The 16,505-nt window shown below is 38.3% G+C and overlaps 1 protein-coding gene across 5 annotated transcripts in view; it reads right to left on the bottom strand.

Annotated features, from left to right (window-relative positions):
• The window catches only part of SHANK2 (SH3 and multiple ankyrin repeat domains 2), a 516,022-nt gene that overhangs the window by 363,288 nt on the left and 136,229 nt on the right, over positions 1–16,505 (bottom strand). The gene's annotated exons all lie outside the window — the stretch shown is intronic.

The raw sequence follows: 16,505 nt of genomic DNA on the forward strand, positions 1-16,505 counted from the left end.
GGTTCTGAGCTGGGGTAGGGGGTTGGGGCATGGGAGGGGGCTCGGGTGTGGGAGGGGGCTCATGCCTGGGACAGGAGGTTGGGGTGCGGGAGGGGGGTCAGGGTATGGGCTCTGGGTGGTGCTTACTTTGGACGGCTCCCCAGAAACAGCGACATGTCCCTCAGCTCCGAGACAAAGGCACGGCCAGGTGCCTCTGTGCGGTGCACACTGTCTCTACCTGCAGGCACTGCCCCCACAGCTGCGGAACTGGTGCTCGGGGCGGGGGCAGTGCATGGAGTCCCTTGCCACACCTCCGTCTAGAAGCTGAGGGACATGTTGCTGCTTCTACGGAGCTGCGTGGAGTAAGGTAAGGAGCCTGCCTTAGCCCCGCTGTGCCGCCGACTGGACTTTTAACCGCCCAGTCAGCACCGCAGGGTCCCTTTTCTACCGGGTGTTCCGGTTGAAAACTGGACACCTGGCAACCCTATTAGAAAAATAAAATTGAAGGTAATCCCATGATCTGAGTAGTGCTGGTTTCAGTACTTGTTGGCTGAAGCCATGCAGAGGAGAAAACAAGTAATATCTAGAGTCTATTTAGTTATATAGCACTTTTGATCCCAAGCTTCGGTGAAAGGTGACAGAAAGGTAATCTACCAGAGAGAAATAAGAATTGCTTGGTATGAAGGGTGGGTTCTAAATATAATAGAGACAGATAAACCACAACAAAAAACTAGCAAACAATGGTTGGTCCCAAGAAAGAACAAATAATTGCACTAACAAGAAGCATTAAAAGAAGAGGAGTACTTGTGGCACCTTAGAGACTAACAAATTTATTTGAGCATACTCCTTTTTTTTTTTGCGGATACAGACGAACACGGCTGCTACTCTGAAACCTGTCATTCAAAGAAGAGACATCCTACCACTAGAAGCAGGATCAAGAGGAAGGAAACAGTGATCTGGAGACAGGCTTTACTGTGACAAATAGACTCAAAAGAACAGAAAAGTGAGAAAAGACAGTTCCAAAGGATTGGCTAAGAGAGAAAAAGCACATTTCTTAGAAATACCTATAGAAAAACAAATCATGATAAGAAAATTGTGAGAAGAGGAATGACAGAATCAAACAGGAAGTTAGCGACTAATATGAGAAGAGATAAAGATAGGACTAGTTCAGGCAATATCGTTCAGTGTTTGAGAATTTTTAAGTGAGTGGAGATAAGAGAAGGGAGATGTAAGTAGTGACATAAAGCAAATATTAGGTGTCACTGGGCAGTTATGAACTGGATGAAGACAGACCATCATAAATAGCACTGAAGAAGTTGAGGCATGAGCATGTAGTTTGAGTTGTGTCTTTGAGCCACTTGGCGTGGCATGATCTGCTGACCTACAGAGCCTAATCTCCACACTAGAATATTCAAACAGGGTTTTAAATAGTACGATCAGGGCTTTATCCAGCATGGTTTTGAGTGTCCTCAACTCTCTAATCATTTGGTCAGTACGTTGCAGGACCAAGTCCGTAGAAAGATAACCATAACAAGAGGAGGATGACCCAGAGTGCATAAAATAAAAGCTGCAGAGGCAGATGGAAGCTTGGTTACAGAAGAGGACAGAAAAGAAAGAAAATTAACTCAGAAAGAATAACAAAACATGCAATGAAAGTATCAACCTAGCTCTCAGTTCTTTGAGAGACTGAAGATGACAAGATAATGGGCAACAATATTAGAATGAAATGCATGGACTGAGAGAATGGACAAAGAAGGGTTTCGTACCATGAAGAAAGATAAATGGAATATAAAGGAGATTGAAACTAATGAAGAAAAATGCATATATGCTCAATAGCAATATGGTCTGAACACTGAAAATACACAGAATCTGCAATAATGTTGGATCCTCTGTCTTTAACAGTAGTATAAAAAAGTGAAAAATGCAGTGATGCATATAAGCGATGCTGCACTAAGAATATTGAATAATTTCTAGCCACCCTTATAAACAGAACTGAAATAAGGAACTGATGGATTTTAATTGTTCAAGGTTGAGAAATATATATATGTTTTAGAAAAATTAATTAAGACTGGACCTACTTGCTGTAAGGAAAAGCTATTAAGGGAAGAGAACAGACATTACAAACCTATTTGATCTTGTGTTTTATTCAAGAACAAGCACTTTTTTCCTAATTCAAAGAATGATTAAGTATTAGTAAAGGGTTTGTGTATAATTTTATTCACATTAAAATAAGAATTAGTTGATGTTCACAGTAAGAACTAAGAACATTACTTAGCTTTTTTAAAAAAAACACCATAGGAGCAATCAACACAAAATATTGTGGTGGCCACTGCTAAGTAAGTGATGGTGAATTTACTAGTTACAGCATATTTTCTAGCTTCATCCTGTATGGTACCTAAAACGCCTTTGGGCCACATCTATATCAATGAGAGTTACGTGCCTACATGTTTTTGAAAATCCCACTATCTGCATCTTTAGGCACCCAAAATGCCTTTTAAAATCTGTCCCTTCGTTTACAGATTTACTCACATGGCCTTGCAATGGTGGGGATAGGGCCAGTAAGTAGTCTCACCTATCCTTGTGTAGGCTATATTTTGTGTGGCCAGGATTGAGCCGCTGTGCTCAAAGGAATGGCAAGAGTAGCTACCAAGTTGCTTCCCCCAGGACCAACTCACTGGAAAGGGAGTAGGCAAAGCCATGGCTCACACCCACAATTGATTTTCCAAGCCACACAACCAATTAGCTCCCAGAGGCCACAACTCAACTTTATATTCATATCACCAACTCTGAATAGTTAATGGCAGTAGTGTTAAAAGAAGTTACGATGCACAGTTCTAAAAATTGACACAATAGTTTTCAAATTCAAATATTTTCCCTGGTTTTAAAAGATCATTTAACTGAATTATTCTGAAGTCCCTGGAACAAACTGGATGTACCCCTTTCACATTTTTTAAATCAATGCTAACAATCTACAAAATTGCATCATACTGTGTGCTTCCTTAAAAATTACCAGCCTTCAGTTTATTTCAAAGGGACTGCACTTTTTCTTCATCTGTATTTAAAAGCAGCTGCACATAAGCTTGCCTGGCTAAACAAATATGTCTAATTTGTGTAGTGTTCTAGGACAGTTGGAAAGAAAAGCACAATTAAATTGCAGCAGTGGAAAATATCCATGTCATCATATACTTGCATTTTTATTTTTAAAAAAATATCTTATGAATAGAAATTTATCAACATTTATCCTGCAAATTAACATTTTCTATCCAAAAGATGCTGCTTTATCCTTGGTTTGAAAATCTTAACTCCATCTATCATGAAGTCAGTTCTGAAAAGTCATCACCATAGAATTTTGTGAACCATAGCAACCACTTGGTTTTCCCAAGGAATCACAATACTTTGATATTGTTAGACAACACCTTTCTCTGTCTGGCTTCTTAATGCATTAAATGAAACCATTTGAAAACCAAAGCTAATATCAAAGTTTAAACTGCATTCCACTGAGGTCTATAGCCACATCTGAGGCAAACAAAGTGCCAGCCTTAGGATTTTCTAAAAAAAAATTTTTTCCTTCATGACAAAGCCTTAATCTGCTAACAAAATAACATTTAAAAGGTTAACTTTAAAATGACAGATTCAAGTTATTATAGATACATTTATACAGTTATATTTATACATCTGGTGATAAATCCAGGACACTTGCATGCCTAATGAGGGAAAAAGCTGGAAAGCTATAATGCTCAAAGAGACCTAATGGAGAAATTAGATATGAATTTACAACGCATTAAGATATAAACAAAAAATCAAATGACTGAGCATGGAAGTTATGTTATCTTATTATACAGTTCTAGAAAGTTCTAGAAAGACAATACCTGGAATACTTCAACTCATTTCTTGACACCTCACTACCAGCTGGATGTTGATAAACTGGTTATGTTTCAAGAAAAGTTATATCAATCCTTTCATCCCTCTAATAATTTTTTTTGAAGTTTGTCTAAGCCACTGGTTGTCAAACTGTGGTCCTCAGTGCAGTTGGTGATGGTTTCTGTGTAGCTGAATGTTCACAGGGTGCTGGTTTCTCTACCAATTTCCAACTCCTAAATCACCTTTAAGAAACTCGAACTACATTAAACAATTTACTAAAGTTATTTTTCCATGCAAGCAATTGCTGTAGATTCCACAGGGATGTTATGTGACTGTAAATGGGAGGAAAGAGCAGAGATAGACTTACACTAAGCAGTAAACTGCCACCAAATAAAAAGAAAAGGGACCATGACAAATGATCACAAGATAAACCAAGGATAAAATCCTGGATCCACTGAAGTCAATAAAAGTTTTGCCATTGATGTTAGTGGGACCAGGATTTTGCCCCAAGTATATTGTAAAGACCTAACATGCATGAGGACTTTTAAATATATTTTTAAGTTTGGCATGGCAAGATACACGTGTTGCCAATAAAATATTATTGAATTGAACCATGACGGTGAGAGAGATTATAATGTGGAATAATCTCCCAAGGCAAATGATGGAAGCCCAACTGCTTGAGACATTGAAAAGTAAACTGGACAAATCACAAAGAAATATACTGTAGGGAACAATGCTAGGCTGACAAAAGGTGATCATAGAAACATTGTACTGCCTCAGCCCTTTTGCCAACTCTAATTTCTATGACTATTTTTGTTTAACAAAAGATGGAGGAAGTTACACTAAGGCAAAGCCTTGAGTCTTTATGAATGATTAGGAAAGCTGATAGCAAGTAAATTTCAGCTACTACAATTTAACTTTCTCAAATTACACTCTTTTTGAGACAACATGTAGGAAAATTTGTTATTCTCTAAGGTGCCACAAGTACTCGTTTTCTTTTTGTGAATACAGACTAACACAGCTGCTACTCTGAAACCTGTCATATAGGAAAAGGAGTAGGAATCTACTTGTTCTCATGTGCAATTGCAATAAATCTGTTGGTTAGCTTTTACAGAAGGAAAAACCCCACAATTGGAACAGTGTTTATTTCAATGATGATGCAATGTGATGGGTGCATTGTGTAATGTCAGATAACATCACATGATGTGTCCTGATCTAACCCTTCTATACAAAATGAGAGGCCCCTGCAAATACAGATTTCTGTTTCAAAGTTCTTAGCTGGGTTATTTAAAAATTGCCATTTGCCTTCAATAACTAAGATTTTCAATTAGCTAACCTTAGTATGGGCAGCTGTTCAGATCATTTGCAATAAAGCTGTATCCTACAAAAAAAAGTCACCTTCCCTTAGTTCCTGAGAGGATCATCATTTCTTATTTAATTTAAGTACATCTATCCACTTACTGAGCTGTATTCTGGAGGGGTGTGTGCAAAGGTGACTTTAAGCCATGTTTGTGCAAATCAATCCTGTGACTGCCCTAAAGCTACTCTAATTTGTACAGATTTCCCCCAAGGAGCTGTTCCAGCACTCAGGGGGATCACCACTGGTACGGGGATACTGGCCCGTAGCCATGCCTCCTGTGGTTGGAAGCCTGGGCCTAGGAGTCACTACAGGGAGAGCTCCCTGGGCCAGTAAGCCACTTTTTGAATAGCACAAAGCAATTGGAGGTAAGAAGCCTGAATTACCAGGAGCACCAAGGATCTGGCTCACTATATTTTGCATCACTCTCTGTTTTCACTATTCAAAAGCTTACCCCAAAAAGTGCATTGCGTAATTTTCTCTTTTGTTGAAGGCAGGTTTATAAGAATGAACTCAGTTCTCAGCACCATTTTTACAGAATGAAATGTGATATTCTCTACTGTGTGTTTATGAACACTTTATCAGACAAAGATAAAATAGGATTAGGGACCCATGGGGTTTTAAAATTTCTCATTAAGCAATTGTCATGACAGATTCTGACAAGAGCAGAAAATGTCACAAAACTAATCAGTTCTCAAGACAATCCCCAGATTCTAATAAAAACAGAACATGGTACATCTATACATTTTCACTACAAAGACTGTAATAAGGATAGAAAATGCTGCACAATTGAAATCCTGACAATCTATAATCCCAGCTACTCTACAGGTTGACAAAAACAGCATCTATGAAGCACTACAGCATAACTTTTAAATTGAGACTAACTAATAAAACACCAAAAATATGTTGGCAAAGTTCTTATGTTGTGGGTAAAACCAGCAAAAGCCATGACATTTAAAGTTAAAAACAACAATTTAATGTGGGAGGGAAGACACAAACTGGGGGCATGAATTAAGATAGAAAGACTGGCCCAGATCCTTGGCTGCAGTCAATAAGTGCAAAGTGCAGCCAGGGGAAGGGGATACAAAGGTGGCTTAAAGTCACTTTGGTGCTCCCCTATCCTGGGCTAGCGGTGTGCCTGTCAAGACTCCAGGCATAAATTGAGGGGTTGTCTACATGGAGAAGTTGACTAGAATAGCTATTGAGGAATAAACTACTCTGCAATAGCTATTTCAGAATAGCTCCCTGTGTGGGCACTTTTTCTACTCTGGAATAAAGATAACTTTATTCTGGAATAAATTAGCACACTTCCAAAGAGGAGTAGTTATTCTGGAATAAGATCATTTTTACTGCTATTCCAGAATAGAGAGTTCACCCAGGGATAGCTATTTCCAGTCAATTTTCCCATATAGACAAGCCTTAAAACAGCTTAAAGGATGCTTTCAATTATACCATCTGGTGTATATCTAGGGTTAAGCAGTAACCACAGCTACTTTCTCACAGACCACATGACCTTCACTGGCAGCAATACTAGAGAGGTTGCATATTAACTGTCATTCCACTGGGGTGTCTCCTTAAACTGCGGTGATCCTCCCAAGGCTGGATATGCTGCCTAAAATACTCTTTGCAATGCCTATATGGTACAAGGAGGTCCTAGTGAAGGGAAGAATGTGGGGCATCATATATAGTTTTACAGCTTCTGATTTTGGCTGATTTAAACCATATTTATTATCTTATTCAATGCACACACACTAAAAATACTGTTAATGAGACATTATGGTTGCACAGTTAAGCACTGAATCAATATATGCCAGATTTAAGGATGAATGCACTCTACATGCTTGTGAATACCCATTACAACACAGGGCCTGATTTTGATCGCACTTACGCCCAGTGTGAATCAGGACTAATTTCATGGAGGTCATCTCCCCACCTTCCATTACCACAACTTGAGTGTAGCCAGCTGTAAGTGCAAAGCCAGAAACCAAAAAGGACACTCCTATGGTTATGAAACAACTCCTGCGTGAAATCTAATAGGTCGTCAACTGCGTGCACATTGAAGTCATTAAGTACTATCAGCCTAGGCAAATCAAATGCTACCACAGTGAGGAAATGAGTCACTCCCAAGTGTTTTTCAGCACCAATGTCCTATACATAAAGTAGGATAAGTGTTTACTCTCAGAGGGAGATACATCAACAGTAATTGATTATTTCAATATTTATTTTAATAGCCTATAGAATCATAGAAATGTAGGCCTAGAAGGGACCTCAACAGGTCATAAAGTCTAGTCTTCTGCACTGAGTCAGGAACATGTACCCCCAGACTATCTCTGACAGGTATTTGTCTAACTTGTTCTTAAAAACCTTCAGTGATGGGGATTCCACAATCTCCCTTAGAAGCCTTCTCCAGTAGTTAACTATCCTTATAAAGTTTTTCCCAATATCTGACCTAAATCTCTCTTGCTGCAGATTAAACAGTTACATCTTGTCCTTCAGTGTACACGGAAAACAACTGATGACTGTTCTCTTTATATGAGTCCTTACCATACTTGAAGACTGTTATCAGGTTCCCCCTTCAGTCTTCTTTTTAGAAGACTAAAGATGCCCAATTTTTCTTTTAAGCTTTCTTCATAGGTCAGGTTTTTTAAACCATGTCTCTTTGCTCTCTTCTAGGCTCTCTTCAATATATCCACATCTTTCCTAAAATGTGGCACCCAGAACGGGACACAGTACTCCAGCTGAGGCCTCACCAGTGCCAAGAAGAGTGGGACAATTACCTCCCATCTTTAACATACAATACTCCTGTTAACACACCCCAGAATTACATTAGCTTTTTTCACAACTGCATTACACTGTTAACACATATTCAATTTATGATTCACTACACCCCTCAGATCCTTTTTAGCAGTACTGCTGCCTAACCAGTTATTCCCCATTTTGTAGCTGTACATTTGATTTTTCCTCCGTAAGTGCAGTACTTCTTGCTTGTCTCTACTGAATTTTATCTTGTTGATTTCAGACCAATTCTCGAATTTGTTCAGGTCATTTTGAATTTAATATTATTAGAATATATTATTTTTTGTATTACTATGTCTCTCATATAGATATGTACCTTGGTCCTGCCTTAGCCCAGGAGCAGGACTTCATGAACTCTTGAGGTCCTTTCCAGCCCTACATTTCTATGATTATTCATACCAACATCACAAATAATCCCAACAAGGCCAACTGAAGAACCTACTATATTCCAGGAAATTCAGGATGATGATTACTGATTATGGAAGTTTTCCATAAAAACTGAATGAACTGTGCATTAAGTTAGTATCTCCAGAATAATCTAGCCCATGATTTTGGATTTGTCATCTACCATGCATCCTCAATAGGCTGACAAAATCCATGCATTATATGGTTTACATAGCTCAATTGTTTTACCTGTGTAATTTACGTGCACTAGTTATGCAATTTGTATAAAGAAGAAAGTAAAGCTTTATATTTTTTTCCCATAGCTCACTCGAAGTAAATGAAAACATCTGAATAAAATATTACTGGATTATTCAATGGCATGGAAACTAGTGTTTTAGTTTGCAGACAAGAAGCAGTAACGTTTAGGTGAAGGTTACTTTTTAGTTTTAAAATAGATGCCTCAAATTTCATGCCAGCATTTTATTGATGACAACTGGTTCAAACCAAAAGTCCTATTTACTTCCCTAGGTACTTCCTATGAGATTATAAAATGCCAAATTATAGTGGAAACATTCCTGTGAAATGAAGAAATGCAAAATCATGATATGTGGCAATCAATCTCTGATATGTAAGATACCCCTTGTCACCCTCACAGACCAGTTTTCTGACAAATAAAAAGGAATTTCAGAACAAAAATCTAAATAGCAAATACAATATATCAGTTACAGGGAGAAAAATAGGATGGTGACAAATAACAAAAGCAGTCTGGCATCAACAACGCACAATTAAGAGTTAAAGATGGAATAGTAGTTCAGAAAAAACTAAGACATGGTTCATATCGCTGGCCAAATATGAGCTCCTTTGAATAGTTGAAACCACCTCCGCCTCACAATTATCACCACTCCAACTGCTCATTTTCTCCCAACACACCACATCCCCCTTCACTGATGTCTTGTCACTCACTGCAGAATTTTTCCAGGCGTGGAGTCTCTACTGAACTCTCTGAATACTGAAATATAGTAGATACAGAGCACCACTGAAATAGAGCCATTTCAGGATGGACAACAGCAGCCAACTGGCACAGAGCATTCCAATGAGAAAAATGGGAACTTGTAGCAAATCGATTAGGGGTAAATCTTTATGATATGCAAAGCATCAGGGAATTTTTTTTAATGTCCACACAATCTAGATTGGAGCTCTGCTTTTAAGATCTCTTCTGGAAGGAAACTGTTATTTACCCAACAAGGACCACATGGTTGACTTGACTCTACCAGGATTTGAACCTTTGATTTCCTGAGGGTTTCTGTATTTCAAATATGTTTTCACTACTAAGCTAATCCGCCTTGTACCTGCTTTATTTGTATGCATCTCTTGGTATTTATATGCACCAGAAAAATAAATGACTTCGTAAGATTTTAAGACCACAAACAGACATGTTGGATCCACAATGGATTTCAAATATTACTTTCACATAGGGCTGTCGATTAATTGCAGTTAACTCACGCGATTAACTAAAAAAAAAAGAATCATACTAAAAAAGTTAATCGTGATTAATCGCAGTTTTAATCTCACTCTTAAATCATACCAATACCAATTGAAATTTATTAAATATTTTGAATATTTTTCTATATTTTTAAATATACAGATAGCTAAACATTCATATGCCCCTTCATGGTTCGGCCACCATTCCAGAGGACATGCTTCCATGCTGATGATGCTTGTTAAAAAAAAAATGTGTTAATAAAATTTGTGACTGAACTCCTTGCGGGCGGTGGGGAGTCAGGTGGGCAGAATTGTATGTCTCCTGCTCTGTTTTACCTGCATCCTGCCATATATTTCATGTTATTCCAGTCTCGGATGATGACCCAGCATGATGTTCGTTTTAAGAACACTTTCACTACAGATTTGACAAAACATAAAGAAGGTACCAGTATGAAATTTTGAAAGATAGCTACAGCACTCGACCCAAGGTTTAAAAATCTGAAGTGCCTTCCAACATCTGAGGGGGATAAGGTGTGGAGCATGCTTTCAGAAGTTTTAAAAGAGCAACACCCCAATGCAGAAACTACAAATCCCGAACCACCAAAAAGAAAATCAACCTTCCGCTGGTGAAATCTGATTCAGATGATGAAAATGAACATGCATCTGTTCGCTCTGCTTTGGATCTTTATTGAACAGAACCTGTCATCAGCATGGATGCATGTCCTCTGGAATGGTGGTTGAAGCATGAAGGGACAAATGAATCTTTAGTGCACCTGGCACGTAAATATCTTGCGACATGGACTACAACAGTGCTATGCCAACACCTGTTCTCATTTTCAGGTGACACTGTAAACAAACCAGCAGCACTGTCTCCTGCAAATGTAAACAAACTTGTTTGTCTGAGTGATTGGCTGAACAAGAAGTAGGACTGAGTGTACTTGTAGGCTCCAAAGTTTTACATTGTTTTATTTTTGAATGCAGTTTTTTGTTAATACAAAATTCTACATTTGTAAGATCAACTTTCACAATAAAGAGATTTCACTACAGCACTTGTATTAGGCGAATTGAAAAATACTATTTCTTTTGTTTTTTACAGTACAAATATTTGTAATGAAAAATAAATATAAAGAGAGCACTGTTCACTTTGTATTCTTTGTTGTAATTGAAATCAATATATTCAAAAATATTTAAATAAATGGTATTCCATTATTAACAGTGCGATTAATCACATGATTAATCGTAATTAATTTTTTTAATTGCTTGACAGCCCTATTTCATATAATAATTTTAGCATCACTACCATGTTACACATATCTCATCAGCATTTGTTAAGGCAACTAATTATCCATCTAAGTTGAGTACCTGCAGAGCACTGACTAGAGCAGTCAGGAGGGCATTACAGTAATAACAAAGAGGAGGGTGGAAAGAGGAAATAAATGATGCTTCAGTGAGCACAAAATCATGATGCTGAGAACAAAATTAATCAAGACAACAAAGAACACAAAGAGAAAACATTATTCAATTGCCTATACACCAATGCTAGGAGCCTGTATAACAAACAAGAGGAAATGGAATTTCTCATTTATGCTCAATCTTGCTGATATTACTGAAATCTAGTGGGATGATTGTCATGACTGGAATGTTAAAATCAATGGTTATACCCAAATTGGCAATGGGGAGTGACAATCTATGTCAAAAATACCAAGACAATGATCTGGAATGTTTATGGATAGATAAAGATAAAGCACAAGATGGGATACCGACCACCTACCACACTAGAGAACAGAATGAATAACTCCTTAGGTGGCTATCTATAGAGCCCTGTAAATCTGTGGATATCCACTTTAAATTCACAGACTATGTTTGTGGATCGGATGCAGATAAAAATTTTGTATCCGTGCAGGGCTCTACCTATCTCTAATGTATAGGGGGAAAAGGCTATGTGATCATGGGGGACTTCAATCTGAGTGACACATGCTGGAGGTCACATGCCGCCTAAAACATCCTCAGAATTTCTTAATATTAAAGATGACAATTTCCCATCTCAGAAAACATTGCATCCAATATGGGGAAATTCTATATTAGACTTCTATATTAGACCCAAGGAGCTCACTCTATTCACCTTAAAAGAAGGCAGCTCAGGGGAGACTTGATCACAGTTTATAAGTAATTACATAACGAAGAAGAATTTGATAATTGCTTCTTCACTCTAGAACAGAAAAGACAGAGCAAGATCCAAAGCTGGAAATTCAGGCTAGAACAAATTCAGACTGGAAATGAGGCACAATTTTTAAAAACAGTGAGAGTAATTAACTGCTGGAACAACGTACCAAGAATTGTGATAGATTTTCCATCACTGGCAAACTTTAAATCAAGATTGCACGTTTTTCTAAAAGGTATGCTCTAGTTCAAAGGAATTCTAGTTCAAGAGGAATTAATTCAGGGAAGACTTATGGCCTGTGTTATACAGGAGGTCAGACTACATGATCCAATGGACCCTTCTGACTTTATAATCTATGATTTTATAGTTTTTGCAGCTCATACCAAGATACCTGGTAGTCATGTTTCAGAAAAAGCATTATTAAATAAATTTTTATACATTTCCTCAAATAAATTCAGAATTTGCTATGTCTGTCTCTCATGTATATTCTCAATAAAACTGTAATTATCTTAAACCAAACCTACATATGATGTTCAAAAAGAAAATCTTCAGTACTATTAAACATAGAGGTTCTCATTCTGATCTCACTTAAGCTCATTTCAGAGCAGTGTAATTCCATTGAATTCAGTGAAGTTACTTGTGATTTACATCGCAGAGAGAACAGAGTAAGATTGCAGGCTCTTCATCAGAATATGACTCATCCATTCATGTATTCAGCTGTGCACAAGTAAGGCATCTCCTGCTTTGGGACTGGTCTGGTTAAGTTAGTCTGGTTTTTTTACATATCTATTGACTTCCAGCCACATGATAGGCAAGCAACCTGCTGAGTGTTCTTTAATACTGTTTTTGTGTATCTTGCTTGAATAGGACATTGGCTGTAGCTTACAAGGAAATTACATGAATGCAGCACCTATGTTATTAGTTGAAAAAGGCTGATGTGTTTGTATATTGTTCTTTTGAGTAGCCTCATTGACTAAAACAACTTATTAAAACATTGATTTTTTGATGGGTCTACTCAGGTGAATGATAAGTATAAATGTGTTTGATGGCTTGCAGGAGTGGGCCTTATGTCTGCATTGATATTTAAGGGCCAGATCTTTGGCACTGCTCCAGCAGCCCTGTAGCCTGCTCAGTCAGCCCTTAGAGCTCTCTCCCTGCCCAGCAAAATCTTCAGGTGGCAAGAGTCAGCTTAGTGGTTCCTACATCATTCCCCATCTCAGTTGTCAGCATACAGGGTGTGTATCTGGGGAAAAGAGAGTGTGGCTAAGCCAACCTACACAATTTGGGGCTCTGAGTATGCTCTAGCTTATGTGAAGAACTTGGGCCACCTTTCCCGAGCCTTTTGTCTTGTGCCAAGGACAGTTCAACTAGAACAGGGACTCAGGCCCTCTGTGGTTTACATATGTGTTTTGATGGCTCTTACTGTTTTCATCTCTCTCTCTAAGTTTCCCACAGTAAAATATGAAGCTTAATGAATCTAAAGACTATTTTATAGACTATTTTAAAAAAGAAAAAGAAAAAAAACTCATCTAAAAAAGAATAGCACTGAACCATATTCTTAAATTTAACTGAAAATTTAGCTGTATTCATTAACGGTCATTATGAAGCAAGAGTCTATATTTGTAACGTGTCTGTTGTACTGGAGGTGTTTATAAAGTGCCCTGCTGTAATCTATTAGAACTAGTCTCAAGGCTAACGTCACTGTGACTTGTTGTTTCAACAGAACTGGCAGCAGAACTACCTTGGCATCCAAAAACCAGTGCCAACCAGAAAAAGAGATTTTTTTTTTAGATAATTTTAAATTTCAGATTTGGCCTAATACCTTTGGGAGATAGGTTTGTGTTTTAAGTGCATATTATAGGTACAGCTGGTTACTTTAAAACAAACCCCTCATGCAAATTTCTTACTCTTAACTCATTCCAATTCATTTTCACTATCTTACTAGGAAGACTTAATTAATAAAAGAACTTCTGATATTGATTGTCTGAAAACATAATGGTTTAATTTTTGCTTGGTTTGCCCATGCTTTGAATATAAGAAGTATTTCTTAGTCAGATTACATAAAGTACAAACCATCAGTTGGTAGGAATAAATTTACTGGATTTTTGTCCCTTTTCTTTTTCTCAAATGGAAAAACATCCCTCTCTGGGTCAGAAAGCAGTTTCAGTTATATCAACATAATCCACATTAATTTCATGGAGTTCAATAGGTTTAGTCCAGATTTACACTAATGAAACTGAACTCAGTTTGGCCCTGTGTTACTACGTTTAGAAGCCAAAAAAGGTGCTTAATCAACTGAAAAAGGATGAGCTCATAGGTGCAATACATTGCCTCCTCTTGACCCTCACCAGTGATGAAATCCAGCTGCTGAATCCCCAGGTATTTTAAGCCCCTAGAGTCTGAATAGAGTCCAGGCATTTTAGGGCCTGTTTTAGGGCCTCTTGGAACACTCTTGGGGAGCAAGATCTTGCACCTCATCCTGAGAGTTGCAACCAAATGGCCTCCTGCCCAGCACCTAGAACGCCTTAATCTCACCCTATATCTTAAACACTCTCTCCCCCAGAACTCCAGCCTTGAGGTGTTCTGGGTCCACAGTTTACCTCTTCAGGATGCAGGTGGTAGGTGTAGGTTATAAAACATGCAGACACTTTGTGCAGAATTCTAAGACGATTTCTTTAATCACATGAGATATACACAGCTCTATATATAAATAATAAACCCGACACACATCTTCCTGCCTCAGGTTCTTCACCACTCCAGAGTACTCTTGGGCTGGGGCAGAGTCATCTGGAGCATCCAGAGACCTTCCACTGCAGCATATGGCTTGTGTTCTGTAACATGGAGCTTTCTCTAGCCCAGCTAAGCTTTTCTGACCTTGGCCAGTCCATCCCCCCGATCCTTTCTCCTTCCCCTACACTTCCTGTGTGTCTCTGTATCTCTACTTCATATGTCCCACCAACACCTCTGTCTCTTAGTCCTGGTGACTTTCCACTCTCACCACTTTCCTCCTTCTTCAGACATATAGGAGGAAGTATCTTCTCCTAAGGTACAACGAAACAATTGTCATTCAGGTGCTACCACCTGAAGAAACTGCCGTTGAATTCTAACAATCCGCCATTGTACCTGTTCTGGCAGGGATACTGAACAGCCCTGCCAACAATGGCAGAATCCACATAGATGCAGATAGAGGCATTCAGAATATAACAATTTCAAAATAACAACTTCACAATTTCAACCACATTTCATAAATTATATAGACAGATTTCCCAAAATCATCATACTGTGGTTGAGAGATTAAATTATACTTAGTTAAGGGTGAGGGGGGGAAATATTCACTATTTTGAAAAAGGGAAAGCATGCAGGGTATATCAATCCCTTGGTACCTATAATACACAAACTGGTCATTTGCATCATACGGATATTATTCTACAGTGTTCAAAACAAAGAGCTATCACCATAACAACCACTGCATCACATAACACACGGATACTGTTCTTAGAAACATCACTCAACACTGTTGATTTTAAAATAAAATTTGTATCATTCTTTTTACTTTGGTTTTTATAATTATTTCGGCCAAGGAAGAGATATAAACTTCAAAAAACAATATTCAGTGACACTCTTCTAGGTGATGATTCCATGATATTTTCATCAAGAAAAATATGAAAATGAAAACAACACAAGAAAAAACAATCCTATTATGCTTTTGTATGGTCAAAAAGCTGCCATGATGTATCTCTTCCATCAGATACAAACACCTGGATATTAACATTACCAACTCTTCGGACAGCACTTCTACAGTATGCACATTCCCTACTGAAACACACCTGCTAAGATCATACAGAAACTATGAGACATAGAATCTAAGAATATCAGGCTTGGAAGGGACCTCAGGAGGTCATCTAGTCCAATCCCCTGCTCAAAGCAGGACCAATCCACAACTAAATCATCCCAGCCAGGGCTTTGTCAAGCCTGATCTTAAAAACCTCAAAGAAAGGAGATTCCACCACCTCCCTAGGTAACGCATTCCAATGTTTCACCACCCTCAAAGTGAAAAAGTTTTTCCTAATATCCAACCTAAACCTCCCCCACTTCAACTTGAGACCATTACTCCTTGTTCTGTCATCTGCTACCACTGAGAACAGTCTAGAGCCATCCTCTTTGGAACCCCCTTTCAGGTAGTTGAAAGCAGTTGAAATCCCACCTCATTCTTCTCTTCCTCAGATTAAACAATCCCAGTTCCCTCAGCCTCTCCTCATAAGTCATGTGTTTCAGTCCCCTAATAATTTTTGTTGCCCTCCACTAGACACTTTCCAATTTTTTCACATCCTTCTTGTAGTGTAGGACCCAAAACTGGACACAGTACTCCAGATGAGGCCTCACCAATGTTGAATAGAGGGGAACGATCATGTCCCTCGATCTGCTGGCAATGCCCCTACTTATACAGCCCAAAATGCCATTGGCCTTCTTGGCAACAAGGGCACA

The sequence above is a fragment of the Eretmochelys imbricata genome, chromosome 6 (assembly GCF_965152235.1).
Source record: "Eretmochelys imbricata isolate rEreImb1 chromosome 6, rEreImb1.hap1, whole genome shotgun sequence".
Lineage (NCBI taxonomy): Eukaryota > Metazoa > Chordata > Testudines > Cheloniidae > Eretmochelys > Eretmochelys imbricata.